Source organism: Giraffa tippelskirchi, chromosome 5, assembly GCF_054371585.1.
Source record: "Giraffa tippelskirchi isolate mGirTip1 chromosome 5, T2T-mGirTip1v1.2.pri, whole genome shotgun sequence".
Classification (NCBI taxonomy): Eukaryota; Metazoa; Chordata; class Mammalia; order Artiodactyla; family Giraffidae; genus Giraffa; species Giraffa tippelskirchi.
This window is the reverse complement of record NC_137279.1, coordinates 39,111,393-39,124,190: the sequence shown is the minus strand read 5'-3', so window position 1 is coordinate 39,124,190 and position 12,798 is coordinate 39,111,393. Positions and strand designations below refer to the sequence as shown.

Sequence of the window (12,798 nt, the reverse complement as noted above, 5' to 3'; positions counted from 1 at the left end):
GTCCCATCTCTTCATGGCAAATAGAAGGGGAAAAAGTGGAAATAGTGACAAATTTTATTTTCTTACAGACTCCAAAATCACTGTGGATGGTGACTGCAGCCATGAAATTAAAAATTACTTGCTTCTTGGAAGGAAAGCTATGACAAACCTAGACAGTGTATTAAAAAGCCGAGACATCACTTTGCTCAACAAAGGTCCATCTAGTCAAAGCTATGATTTTTCTAGTAGTCATGTATGGATGTGAGAATTCTACCAAAAAGAAAGCTGAGCCCCAAAGAGATGATACTTTCAAATTGTGGTGTGGGAAAAGACTTTTGAGAGTCACTTGGACTGCAAGGAGATCAAACCAGTCAGTCCTAAAGGAAATCAACCCTGAATATTCATTGGAAGGACTGATGCTGAAGCTGAAGCTCCAATACTTTGGCCACCTGATGTGAAGAGCCAGCTTATTAGAAAAGACCTTGATTCTGGGAAAGATTGAGGGTAGGGGGAGAAGGGGACAATAAAGGATGAGATGATTGGATAGCATCACCGACTTAGTGGACAAGTTTGAGCAAACTCCAAGAGATAGTGCAGACAGGGAAGCCTGGAGTGCTATAGTCCATGAGGTTGCAAAGAATCAGACATGACTTAGCGACTGAACAACTATATGTATGTATGTGTGTGTGTGTATGTATATGTGTGTGTGTGTGTATAATGAAATATTATTTAGCCTTAAAAGAGAATGAAATAATGCCTTTTGCAGCAACATGGATGGACCTGGAGATTATCCAACTAAGTGAAGGAAGTCAAACAGAGAAAGACAAACTGTATGATACCACTTATATGTGAAATGTGAAAAATGATACAAGTAAACCATAGAAAACATAAGTAGAATCATGGCATAGAAAACCAGCTTATGGTTTCCAAAGGGGAAGTAGAGAGGGATAAACTGTAAATCTGGGATTAAGAAATGAACACTACTATACATAAAATAGATAAACAAGAACCTACTGTATAGCACAGGGAGTTATAGTCACTGTTACATAATATGAGAAGAGTATGAAAAAGAAATATATGTATAACTGGACTATACACCTGAAACTAATACAACACTGCAAATCAACTATACTTCAATAAAAAGAAAAAGGATGGGTCTTTCTTTTAAGAGAGATTTTATTCAATGAGATAAAATATTTTGTGATCATTATGTATTTGGGATGGACCACCACAACCCTTAAACTTAAGGAAGTTTGCACAATCCAATTCTAAGTACCAGGCAACATTCAGTAGAAATGAACAATATCATTTTTATCACTGGTCACGAAAGGTCTGCTCTCCCCAGGAGCAGGCAATCAGAATTCTTATTTATTATGGTTTATGGAACTTTAAAGAGTAAGTATAAAAATGACTCAAGATCCCCACATGAAAAAGAAGATTGATTTGAGGGAGTGTGAAATGTTAATGTGTCTCACATCAAAGAGGCTCAGCTTAAATAAAACAACTAGTAACACAGCGGAGAACGGAAATTGTGGCTCTTCTTTTCTCCCCCAAGAGTCTCTGATCTCCCCCCTACAGCCCCAGAGCACCCTTCACATGAATCGCATGAGCCTCACTAGGGTTTTGATCTGCATGTTTCTAGGAATCTTAGAGTGACCAAGTTTATCAAATCACTCAGAAATACCTTAGATATTTATCACAGGGCCATATTGTCTATCCCAGGCTAACTCTGGCCGTTGTTTGCCTAATTATGTGTGCTCCGTTGCTCAGTCGTGTCTGACTCTGCGACCCCATGGACTGGAGCCCACCAGGCTGTTCTGTCCATGGAATTTTATAGGCAAGAAGACAAGTGAATTGCCATTTCCTCCTCCAGGGAACCCAGGGATCAAACTAGCGTCTCTTGCGTCTCCTGCATTGACAGGTGGGTTCTTTACCACTAGTGCTGTCTGGGAACCCCTGGCCATTGTTTGCCTAATTATAGTTAGAGCAAATAAAGAACCCTAGGCATTTTAGAGTGTGTTGGTTTTTTTTTTTTTAATATAATATGGATCAGTTTAGAGCTATCTCTGACAGCTTCTCCCATGGCTCAGTGGTAAAGAATCTACTTTGCAATGTAGGAGATGTGGGTTCAGTCCCTGGGTCAGGAATTTGCCCTGGAGGAGGAAATGGCAAACCACTGCAGTATTCTTGCCTGGAAATCCTATGGACAGAGGAGCCTGGCAGACTACAGTCCATGGGGTCACAAAAGAGTCGAGACACTGCTACACACACACACACACACACACACACACACACACACACAGCTGTTTGATTGTAAAAATAAGTAATCCTCTTTGCATGTTATCAGGAGTGAGAGTGAATTGTAAACTGATTCAGAGACTATTATTTACAGTAAAGAAATGATCAATTCATCTATTTTTGAAAAGTGGCTGTGGGTCTGTATTTCTATTCTGCACTATTCATGAAAGAGGAGTCACATAACTGAAAGACAAATGAAATTTAACGAAATGATTTGCCCTCAAGATTGCCACTGGGGAACATTACTTGCTAATATATTTCAGCTTCCTATAAGAACAATTACAGATGCAAACTTCCACTGGTAGTTAGATGAACTTATTTCCCCCTTATCACAAATTTTATAGGTCTAGGACTCTTTCTGTGGAATCAAGTCACTTAACTGATTTATTACCCTTAGTTCATAAAGGATCCAACAGATGACCCTTTATTGCCCGACCCATTTCAAAACTTTTCCTGAGTAACACAGCACCCAGTACTTTGTTTTTATTTTTTAAATTTAAATAAAATTTTAATTTAATCAAATATATTAACCAAATATAATTTAACCAAATATATATATATTTATATTTATATTTAACCAAATATAATTTAACCAAAATATTAACATTTCAGCATGCCACCCAGTACTTGAAAATTCCCATAGCCAAGAATACATTTTCCTAATGTGAGGAGCCCTTTAGAAGGGCCAAGCAGACCCAATCCAGGTGCTGCTGGGCTATGTCAAGTCTTGTCTCATTTTCTTTCATGGCATAGCCTCAGAAGAACAGAAAGTCAGGTCCACCTGACCTCCTGCCTTAGTCTGAGCCTGCTTCTGTCTCTCATGGGCACAGCTTGGACAAGTCCATATGGGCATCCACACACTTGCCTGCACACATACATGTGACTTCCATGAAACAAACCTCATAACTTTCAAAGGAAGACTGTGTACATACTCATTTAGAAAAAGATGTTCTAACATTTGTCCTTTCACGTATCCCTGTACTATTTGATCATTATAGTATAATGATAAAAATTTTCTTAGATATCTCTGTCTCCTCTCCCTCACTAGAACTGTAAGGTTTCTGAGATTAAATACCTCAAAGGATATGCCTTGTTCAGTTATGTCTTAACTCATGTATTCCTAGTTAAATTCTGTCTAAAACATCATTTGGGTTACTTTGCAATTATGAAGCTTGCCCAAGAAAAAATGCAGAGGCCTCAGGTGGGGCTGTTTTAAGACAGTCCCTAAACTTAGGAACCTCAGTCTAGTGAGCAGGGGTTGACAAGAGAAATGCAAAGGAACAGCCATTAATAGTATATCATGTTTAAGTGCTCTAGTAGTGGTATGATGAAAAACGGTAGGAACACAGAGGGTGTACCACTGTCTGGGCAGAGCAGATTTCAGAGAGAAATTGAATGAATAGGAGTTTCCCAGGCAATGGAAGCAGTGGTAGTGGACATTGTTGGGCAAGCGTAGGAATTGGGACTACCCTGAGTGTCCATCAGGGGGGCATTTTACCCAAAAAAAGCCCTGAAAAGCTCAGAGGCATAAAGCACAATGAGCTTCATGACCATATCTGGTCACTAACCAGATGGACTTCAGTTTCTCTCCCAAGGCAAAGATCATTAGATTCTTACCTCTCCTCTTGGCTTTCTCTTATTATACAAAGATGCCATTACTGAAACACCACATGAGTTTTTCTGCTTATGGAGATTAATTAATAGGCGTGGGGCCTCCAAATGTTATCCCTTCTCTGTTGTTACCAAACCAAAGTTGGGTCTGCTTGCCTATGGCAGTAAAGCCAGTCTCCAGACACTAGGTTGTGGTGAAAGAAAGTGCAGCATTGGTTGCTGGGTGCTAAATAGGGAGTTTGAGACAGCTAGTGCTCAAAATCTCTTTGGTGGCTCAGACGGTAAAGAATCTGCCTACAATGCAGGAGGCCCGGGTTCGATCCCTGGTTTGGGAAGATGCCCTAGAGACGAGAATGGCAACCCACTCCAGTATTCTTGCCTGGAGAATCCCATGGGCCAAGGAGTCTGGGGGGGTGCAGTCCATGGCGTAGTAACTTTGCTCATGGCTGAGCATTCACTTCACTTCACTTTAGTGCCCCAAAAGCTTGAACTCCCCAGTGGATTTCAGCAAGGCATTTTGCATCTCAGGGCATGGGATCAGCTCATGGGCAATTCTCTGATTGGTTGATGGTGAGGTAATAGGGTGGAGTCACAGGGTTAACATTGTTAATCCTCAGGCTCCAGTAGGTCAGAGCCTCTGTGCTCCTGAGTATCAAGTAATTTCTTCCATTTGGTGGTAGATTTTCCCTGGGTTGGAAAGATCCCCTGAAGAAGGGAATGCAACCCACTCCAATATTCTTGGACAGAGGAGCCCAGTGGGCCACAGTCTGGGGGGTCACAAAGAGTCAGGTACAACTGAGCAACTAACACTTTCACTTTCGCTTTAGCATCTGTAAAACAACTTGGGAAATGTGCATCAGATACTGTTATCTAGGTACTTCCAAGAGAAGCTAAAGCAGAGGACATGGGATCCCTATAGGGTCCCGCTCAGTTACATTGAGACTGGAGGCTTATGTTTGAGATGATGACCAACTGGGATTAAGAAAGTAGCCTTTGCTGTGATTAAGGATCTATACAGATCCTTTCTATTCTGGGTTAATCAGCTGAATTAATTTATATATCTATAATATGTGACACTTTAGGAATTTTTAATCTCTTTCAGGCAAGGGGTGGGGAAAAGGATCACTTCCTCATTTTCTTCATTGCCTTTCTCCATGAAGGACATAGAAAAAAATTCCAGAGTCAAATAAGAGAAAAATCTAAGTTTTAAAATGGGCATGTGCTGTGCTCAGTTGTGTCTGACTCTGCAGCCCTGTGGACTGGAGCCTTCAAGGCTCCGCTGTCCGTGGGATTTCCCAGGCAAGAATACTGGAGTGAGTTGCTATTTCCTTCTTCAGGGGATCTTTCCGACCCAGGGATGGAACCCATGTCTCTTGTGTCTCCTGCTTTGCAGGCAGATTCTTTACCCCTGAGCTACCAGGGAAGCCCCAGTAATTGGCATGGAAAAAACTAAAGACACAAATGACCAGGAAGATTGAGTTCAGAAGTCTGGATCAAAACCAAGATAAATCCTGACACAAATTTTATTTCAGGAAAATTTCCCTCTTCCATAATGACTCTCCCTTATGGAAGAATTACTTCACATCAAAGAGGTGACCTACCTGGAGGAAGGATTTTCCTTGAGTAACTCAAAGACTGAGGACACATGTGGGATCCACTTCTAATTATTCAAAAGGTTTCTTAGATGGTGGTTCCAGGTGTGTGCCTTACAGTAGTGGGGAGCGTGGTGTAGAGTATGAATCTCTCTGCCTAGGGATCTGATGGGTCTCCCTGGACCCCCAACCTTTGGGAAGCAAGGGTCCGGGGTGGAATTTCATCTGAACTTGGAGAAGGTGTCTGAGGAAACTGAAAGTCCATGCAGAATTTCAAGTTAATTCTTATTTGTCTTTGACTTTTATCAGTTTCTCAAAGGACTCTTTCACTCTCAAACAGGTTTAAAACCCCAAGTTTGATTATTTTAAGTCCTTCCTGCCCCTCCCGCTCCCCTTTTTTAGGGTCAGGGTTGGTGGTGGAAACAAATCTGGTGAAGTTTCTTTTTTTTTTAAGAAAGTGATTTCCTCTTTTAAAAAAAAATTTTTATTTATTTATTTGGCTGTGCCAGGTCTTTGTTGCGGCACGCAGGATCTTCATTTCAGGATATGATGACAGAGCCAGCAGAAAAACTGCATCTTGTCTCAGCCTGGAGAGGTAAGAAAAGACATTCTTATGCAAAGTAGGGGATGGGAGCTGGTTGCCAGAAAGACAACCCCCAATTTCTGGGGAGGTTAGAGGGGCTGGAGATTGAATTAGTCACCGGTGGTCAGTGCTTTACCTGATCACACCTGCATAATGAAACCTCCATTAAGAACCCCTAATCAGTGGCGTTTGGAGAGTCTGAGGTTGGTAAGCACAAGGTGAGCTAGGAGGGTGGTGTGACCCGAAACAGCATGGAAGCTTGAACCCTGTTTTATAGCCAGTCAGTCAGAAGTATGGGAGGCCCAGGACTTTCGACTGGCACCTGAAGTGGAACACAGTCTGTGAGATTGAGCCCTTAAATGCTGAGGTACTCTGGGAAGTTAGTGTCAGAACTGCACTGAGTTGTTGAATACACAATTGGTGTCTGGAGTATCAGAGAATTGGTTGCTGGTAGTGGAAAATACTCCAGAGTGAGACTTTCATCATAGTGATTCTCAAAGCACATTCCCATGGCACAGTGATGTTTGTGGGCCTGACTGAGATTTTCCATGGTGATTGATACTTGAATAATGATAGTTTTTAAAATTTACTGGAAAAAAAATGTAGAGGTTCTCAAATTGTGTTTCATGAAAACAAAATTCAGAGGTTCACTTAACACCCAGTCAGAGAGGCACATTCAGTGCCTGACCTGATATGAAACAACATCTGACTTGGTATCAGAGAACTGTGTTCAGCAGCAGGGAGTCCAGGTATTCTGTCTCTAAGACTAGTATGAAAAAGCAAGTAGAATTTGGTTCTGATTTTGATTTGGCTCTTTATAAACATTTTCACCATGTGCAAAATGTTTGACCATTTCTAAGCCTCAATTTTCCTTTCTTTTACCTAGTTTTTCTTTTCTCTCTCTCTTCTTTCCTCCTTTCCTTTTTCTTTCTTTTTCCCTCTGTCCCTATCTCCCTTCCATCAATTATTACCTACTATCATCTATCATTTCCACCTATCCATCTATGCTAGACAAACTACTCATCAGTACCTATTTTCTTTTACTTCTAGGCATTTAGAACACCCTCCCTCACTGAGGAGAGGTGATGACTTGTGTCCTTTTCAGCAGAAACACTGAAGAGCTGGGGACAGTGTTCCATCTTTCCTTCTCCCTGCTGACAGTGTAAATGTGATGCCTCAGCTGTCTAGGGTCCCTGAATGAAGACATAGTGGAGCCCAGCCATTGTGGACTTTCTGTGCATGAGAAATATGCTGTTGTGTTAGGCCAGTGAGACTTGGGGGTTATTTGTTGCTTCACCCACCTTCACCTGATTAACGTGTCATCTTGCCTTGCTCCAAAAAGAAGTTAAAGTAGCTTAAAAGAGAAATAGAGCACCATAGGATAAAAAAGTAACTGAGTAAATTAAGGATAATATATAATAGCATTTGTCTCACAGAATTATTGGGAGAAGACATAAATATTTATCAGTTGTGATTGACAGTAGATGTAACAATATGAGACTTCAGTTCATTTTTATGTTTGGATCTTTCTTTTTTTTTCAAGATTTATGACAATCTTTAATGATAAAAGAAAGAAAAGGGAAATTCCGAAGCTCTTGTTCTTACTTTAAAAAGAACTTCCTAAATATTATACTTTTCAGAAAACAGATAACAATTCAAATATTATTACAAGGGCAATGAATTATTAAATGAATCGGTCAGAAACAGAGAATGTTAGGACTTACAGGTTACATTCACAGGACAAAGTGGGTCTTTATATGATGGTCCCTCTCCATCCCAGAGACCTCTTTCACTTTCTGCTATGCTCAGGGAGGCCTTCCTTGACCCACTTACTTACAATTACAACCCAGTTTCTTCCACCCCACCCACATTATCACTCTAGCTTACTTAATTTTTTTCATTGTACTTATCACTATCTGCCATACTACATCTTTTTAAAATTTGTTTGATATCTTCTCCAACAGTGGAATGGAAGCTCCATTAGGACAGAAGCCTTTATCTGTTTTTGTTTACTGCTGTATCCTCAGCACCTAGAACAGTGCCTGACATTTAATGTTCAGTTCAATTCAGTCACTCAGTCATGTCCAACTCCTTGCGGCCCCATGAACTGCAGCACTCCAGGCCTCCCTGTCCATCACCAAGTCCCGGAGTTTACCCAAACTCATGTCCATTGAGACGGTGATGCCATCTAACCAATTCATCCTCTGTCGTCCCCTTCTCCTCCTGCCTTCAATCTTTCCCAACATCAGGGTCTTTTCAAATGAGTCAGCTCTTTGCATCAGGTGGCCAAAGTATTGGAGTTTCAGCTTCAGCATCAGTCCTTCCCATGAACACCCAGGACTGATTTACTTTAGGATGGGCTGGTTGGATCTCCTTGCAGTCCAACCAGTATAGAGCTTTTCCATCTTTGGCTGAAAAGAATATAATCAATCTGGTTTTGGTGTTGACCATCTGGTGATGTCCATGTGTGGAGTCTTCTCTTGTGTTGTTGGAAGAGGGTGTTTGCTATGACCAGTGCATTCTCTTGGCAAAACTCTATTAGCCTTTGCCCTGCTTCCAAGGTCAAACTTGCTTGTTACTCCAGGTATCTCTTGACTTCCTACTTTTGCATTCCAGTCCCCTATGATAAAAAGGTATCTTTTTGGGGGTGCTAGTTCTAGAAGGTCTTGTAGGTCTTCATAGAATCATTCAACTTCGGCTTCTTCAGCATTACTGGTTGGAGCATAGATTTGGATTACTGTGATATTGAATGGTTTGCCTTGGAAACAAACTGAGATCATTCTGTCATTTTTGAGATTGCACCCATGTACTCCTTTTCAGACTCTTTTGTTGACTATGAGGGCTACTCCGTTTCTTCTAAGTGATTCCTGCCCACAGTAGTAGATATAATAGTCATCTGAATTAAATTTGCCCATTCCAGTCCATTTTAATTCACTGGTTCCTAGAATGTTGATGTTCACTCTTGCCATCTCCTGCTTGACCACTTCCAATTACCTTGATTTGTGGACCTTACATTCCAGGTTCCTATGCAATTTTGTTCTTTACAGCATTGGACTTTGCTTCCATCACCAGTCACATCCACAACTGGGCACTGTTTTTGCTTTGGCTCCATCTCTTCATTCTTTCTGGAGTTATTTCTCCACTCTTCTCCGGTAGCATATTGGGCACCTACCGTCTTGGGGAGTTCATCTTTCAGTGTCATATCTTTTTGCCTTTTCATTCTGTTCATGGATTTCTCAAGGCAAGAATACTGAAGTGGTTTGCCATTCCCCTCTCCAGTGGATCATGTTTTGTCAGAGCTCTCCACTATGACCCATCTGTCTTGGGTGGCCCAATATGACATGGCTCAGTTTCACTGAGTTATACAAGGCTATGATCCATGTGATCAGTTTGGTTAGTTTTCTGTGATTGTAGTTTTCATTCTGTCTGCCCTCTGATGAATAAGGATGAGAGGCTTATGGAAGCTTCCTGATACTGCTATCTTGTAGCTGTGCTCTTTCTTGTGTAACCATTCTCATGCCCCTAAGACAAATATTTTGGCTGACATATCAGCCTGCTACAGATGTTGTTCTGCACACAGAACAATCCCTTATGATTCCCACATAATCCTTTACTAGCTCAAGGAAATAGTGTACATGTGCATTCCATTTCCCTCAGATGTTTGCCTTTGTTCCTGATTTCTGGTCTTTGTGATACTCCACTGAGCTCGGTCAGATAAGTTTCTAATAAATATACTCTCAGCAGTTTCCTCAGGGAGTTACTCTTTCACGAGCTCTGCCTGCACTGTCTCTCATAATCCTGTGTGTTTGTGAGAATTATTTCAGTGCAACTCCAACAGAGGAGGACATGGTAGCCCACTCTAGTATTCTTGCCTGGAGAATCTCATGGACAAAGGAGCCTGGTGGACTATATAGTCCCTAGGGTCGCAAAGAGTCGGACATGACTGAAGTAACTTAGCATGCAAACATGCATGGTAGCCCTGTTTTTACCTCCATACTGTTCTCCATAGTGACTGCACTGATTTACACTCTCATTAACGGTGTAAAAGGATTCCCTCTTCTCCATACCCTCGCCAGCAGTTATTGTTTGTAGACTTTAATTATGGCCATTCTGACTGATGTGAGGTGATACCTCATTGTAGATTTGATTTGCATTTCTCTGATAATTAGAGATGTTGAGTGTACCTCTTGTCCATCTATATGTCTTCTTTGGAGAAATGCATTTAGGTCTTCTGCCAATTTTTTGATTGAGTTGTTTGTGTTTTTGATATTCAGCTGTATGAGCAGTCTGTAAATTATGGGCTGCCAGTTTGTAAATGCCGTGCTAGGTCTCAAAGCTCACATCCACACTCACTAGCGGAGCGCACAAGACCTTCATGGAGGCGCGGGCTACTCTTCCTGACTGTCCAGTTTCATTTCACACTCCTGCCAACATCCATGTATTCAGCAAGTATTTATGATTCCTACTACATTCTAAGCATGTTCTAGGTGCTGAGGATATAGCAGAGAACAAAACAAAGTCCCTGCTGTCAGTCGGCTTATGTTCTAGTTGAGGGAGATAGACAATACACAAGTGAAGGTAAAAAATGGCAGATGGTGCCAAATACCATAGGGTAAGCTCCTGCCTGGCAGCTTGCAGAACATGCCTTGCTTCCCTGTTCTGCTCTGTGTCTGCTGGGAATGACTCTCCCTTTGTCTTCCCTGGTGTCTCAGAGGTTAAAGCGTCTGCCTGCAGTGCAGGAGACCCAGGTTCAATCCCTGGGTCGGGAAGATCCCCTGGAGAAGGAAATGGCAACCCACTCCGGTACTCTTGCCTGGAGAATCCCATGGACGGAGGAGCCTGGTGGGCTACAGTCCACAGGGTCGCAAAGAGTCGGACACGACTGAGCAACTTCACTTTCACTTCCTTGGGGCCTAGCTGCTCAAGACCTAATGAGCCTCACAACCTCTGCAATATTTTCTCTGACCCCCACCCTGCCCATGGAACATTGGTGACCCTCATCCTGGCTTCCGTGGCACCTGTCCCTGCTCTCACCACGAGGTTTAAGTTTATAATTACTTTTCAGTATCTCCCGCCAGATAGTGTATAGTCATTCGAGGGCTTCTGTATTTCCTTAATATTTTTTAAATATTTGACAATCAAAGGGACATCTTTGTTAAGATCTTTGGTAAGGGAGTTGCTGGGTGGGAGGAAAATCCTCCTGCTCTCTTTTCTTCATGCCCTTTCCCAGCAAGAAAAGCATTTTTTTCTGTTGTCAAAACACAGAATGGTGCATGTGGTTACCTAGAAAACCAAGTTAAAGGACACACATTTGTGTCCTTTGGTTTAGGGGCAGCTTCTTAATGAGTATAAAATACTGTCTTGTATTATCAGTGAGTCAAAGGAGGCAAAGCTGACTTTACCTGGTTGTGAAACAGATACTAGTATACCCATCATGTTTGCACATTCACATATCATATTTGTACATTCATATTTGCATATTCATACACACATCCACACACTTAAGATGAAGAATGTATGTCCTGTGCCAACAGGCTGGGACTTAACCATGTGTACTTACACTGTATGACTTAGGTAAACAGGATGCATATTTGTAACTGACAAGCATCAAACACTGAGTGCTACTCCTGGCACAGCTCCACCTCTGACCAGCGTGTCTGACTTGCTATGCGCTGTGGTTGCATCTGGCTGCTGCCGCCTGAGTTTCCGTGGTTAAAGCCTCCTTTGTCTAAAATTCTGAGAACCCCAGTGCCGGTGCCTAGAGACTGGCTCGGTTTTCTAGAAGACCCAGGTTTGGGGCTCCCTCTGCCTGTGTGCTGCCACCCCTGGAACAAGATGAGGGCTGATTTTCTGTTTCTTGAGCGGAGCACACACTTGTTCCACTGCACTCTGGAACACCTGAGATCTGGAGCCAGACCACAGAGGGCTGTGGGCAGAGCAGCCTCTGATGTGTCTCATCTCTGGAAACCCTGACTTTCAAGCTGTGTCAGAGCTGCCCCAGAAGAAAGTGACCAGGCTTGAACCCCGGGTGATGGGAGGAGGAAGGAGTGGCCTTGGGCAGCTGGGCAGCTGGCTGGGAAGCTTGTGCCCTGAAAGGGTGGCAGCAGAGAAAGGCTCCGATGGGCATTACTTGTGTATGCCTTACCTTGGAAGAGGAAGGCTGGTCGTGGATGGGACAGTCGGAGTTGCAGCTGCTGCTGACCTCGCTGCTTGGGGAACAGGCAGAGCCAGGCTGGCAGGACTGCCCAGGGGTTCTGATCACACTGAGCAAGGGAGATTCGGGTCGCAGATCAAATCTGCAGTTTCTCTTCTCTTCAATTGTCTATTTGCTTCCTATAAGCTTTAAGTTGACTGCACCCGAACTTTTTTTTTTTTTAAAAAAACATCAAGTTAAATGAGTGAGGATAATTCTTCAAGTCCCAGGTCAGAGTAAACCTCCTCGATGAAGTATTTCCTCTGCTCCCAACTCTGTCCATTCCTCCACCCTCAGTCCAAGTAAGATTTACCTCCTTTTTAATACAACACTAATTTGAAGGTGTCTAGAATATTTATCACACCTGTAATTCAGTTACTGTTACATGAGGATTTCTCTGCTTCAACGCAGCTTTTCTAACCATGGGGAACCTGAGCTGGAGGACTGGCTTGCTCTGTCTGCCTCCCTGAGGTGGGTGGTGAGGGCACCGCACATAGGATCTCAGTGATGAAGAGAGGAACCAAGGGGCTCCTAGACGTGCT

The 12,798-nt window shown here is 42.5% G+C and overlaps 1 long non-coding RNA gene across 1 annotated transcript; it reads right to left on the bottom strand.

Annotated features, from left to right (window-relative positions):
- Nucleotides 1-5,948: 5,948 nt before the first annotated feature.
- Nucleotides 5,949-11,809, bottom strand: LOC145505986 (uncharacterized). Its single transcript, XR_014053436.1, has 2 exons — nt 11,624-11,809; nt 5,949-6,067 (listed from the first exon to the last, which is right to left on the bottom strand). It is a non-coding gene; the product is annotated as an uncharacterized LOC145505986 (long non-coding RNA).
- Nucleotides 11,810-12,798: the final 989 nt, after the last annotated feature.